We start from the raw sequence: 1817 nt of genomic DNA on the forward strand, positions 1-1817 counted from the left end.
GAGGTCATGGCACTATAGATATTATCACCTGTGTCAGATGGATCTTGGCAGAAAGCAAAAAGTACAAGAGAAATATCTGTCTGTGTTTCATTGAGTATGCAAAAGCATTTGACTGTGTGAAGAGAATGGGAATCTGAGAACACTTGATTGTGCTTATGTGAAAACCAGGAAGCAGTCCTCATAAGAGAGCAGGAAAACACTACATTGTTCAAAATCAGGAAAGAAGTGTGTCAGGGATACATCCTGTCTTCATATCTTTTCAATCTGTATGCAAGACAGATCATTTGGGAAGCAGGGCTTTATGAGGAAGAATATGTAATCACGTTTGGAGGTAGGCTCATCAACAACCTATGTTATGCAAATGACAAAACCCTGCTTGCTTGAAACTAAAGAAGATCTGAAGCGCTTGTTGCAGAAGGAAAGTCTGCTGTTAAGGACTTCTTCAGAGTACTGAGAAGCAATGATGTCAGTCTAGAGAATAAGGTGAACCTGACCCAGGCCACAGTTTTTGCAACTACTTGCGATACATGAGAAACCTGGATAATGACTAAGGATGATAAAAGAATTGAAGCCTTTGAGTTCTGTTGTTGAATAAGGGTCTTGAACATACTATGGACTGATAAGAAAACAAAAAGGTCTGTCTTGGGTTGAAACCACGTTTCTCCTTGGAAGCTAAGATTTTGAAGCTTCATCTCACATTCTTTGGACATGTGGCCAGGAGGAACTGATCCTTGGAGAAGAACATCATGTTCAGAAGGGTAGAAGGATAGCTCAGGAGAAGACAACTCCTGATGAAATGGCTTGATACAGTAACTGAGGCAATGGGGATACATGTGTCGGAGTCTCTGAATTTGGCTCAGGTCAGGTCAGGCTTCAGGATTGTTGGCACATAGCAACAATGACAACATAGTCTAGTAGGGACTTCTGGTGGCTTAGAGGAAAGGAAACGCATGACCAATGGAAAAGTATTCTACTTGAAGATGGTGGGACCATATCGAAGTGTCAGATGATGAAGATGAGATGCACCCCAACATCGACACAGCCAGCCTCTTCCGCTGGAGGCATCAGGCCCGCATGGAGTGCATGGAACAGTTCCAGAAGGAGAAGGAGGAGCTGGACAAGGGCTTCTGAGAGTGCAAGTATAAGGTGACAAGTGTCAGCACAAGCTGAAAGAGCTAAAAGTGGCTGAGGGCACCAGCAGTCAGGCCGAGCTGGAAAGGCTGCAGGCTTAGGGGCAGTAGCCCTGCAAGGAGAAGAGGAGCTGGGAGCAAAAGCTGGAGGAGATGCATAAGAAGGAAAAGAACATGCCCTGGAATGTGAACACGCTCAGCAAGGATGGCTTCGGCAAGAGCATGGTCAGCACCAAGCCAGAGCAGGCAGAGGAGGACTCGGAGGAGGTGAGGGAACAGAAACACAAAACCTTGTGGAGAAGTACGAGAAGCAGCTCAAGCACTTTGGGATGCTGCATCACTGGGATTACAGTCAGAATTACCTGTCAGACAACGTCCACTCGGTGTGTGAGGAGATGGCCAACTACCTGGTCATCTGGTGCATTGACCTGGAGGTGGAGAATAAATGGGCCCTCATGGAGCAGGTGGCCCACCAGATGATTGTCATGCAGTTCATCTTGGAACTGGCCAAGAGCCTCAAGGTGGACCCCCGCACCTGCTTACTAATCACAAGATTAAATACTTGGGAATAAATTTAACCAGAAGTACAAAAGACCCTTTCCAAGAAAATTACAAAACATTACTACAAGAAACAAAAAGAGATCTTGAAAAGTGGAAGAATATCCCTTGCTCATGGATAGGAAGACT

The 1817-nt window shown here is 45.4% G+C and overlaps 1 pseudogene; it reads left to right on the plus strand.

Moving 5' to 3' along the window:
- Positions 1–821: 821 nt before the first annotated feature.
- LOC102863914 lies at positions 822–1661 on the plus strand (annotated as a pseudogene).
- The last annotated feature ends 156 nt before the right edge of the window (positions 1662–1817 follow it).

The sequence above is a fragment of the Elephantulus edwardii genome, unplaced genomic scaffold (genome assembly GCF_000299155.1).
Source record: "Elephantulus edwardii isolate Elephantulus edwardi_28Jun2011 unplaced genomic scaffold, EleEdw1.0 scaffold00589, whole genome shotgun sequence".
Lineage (NCBI taxonomy): Eukaryota > Metazoa > Chordata > Mammalia > Macroscelidea > Macroscelididae > Elephantulus > Elephantulus edwardii.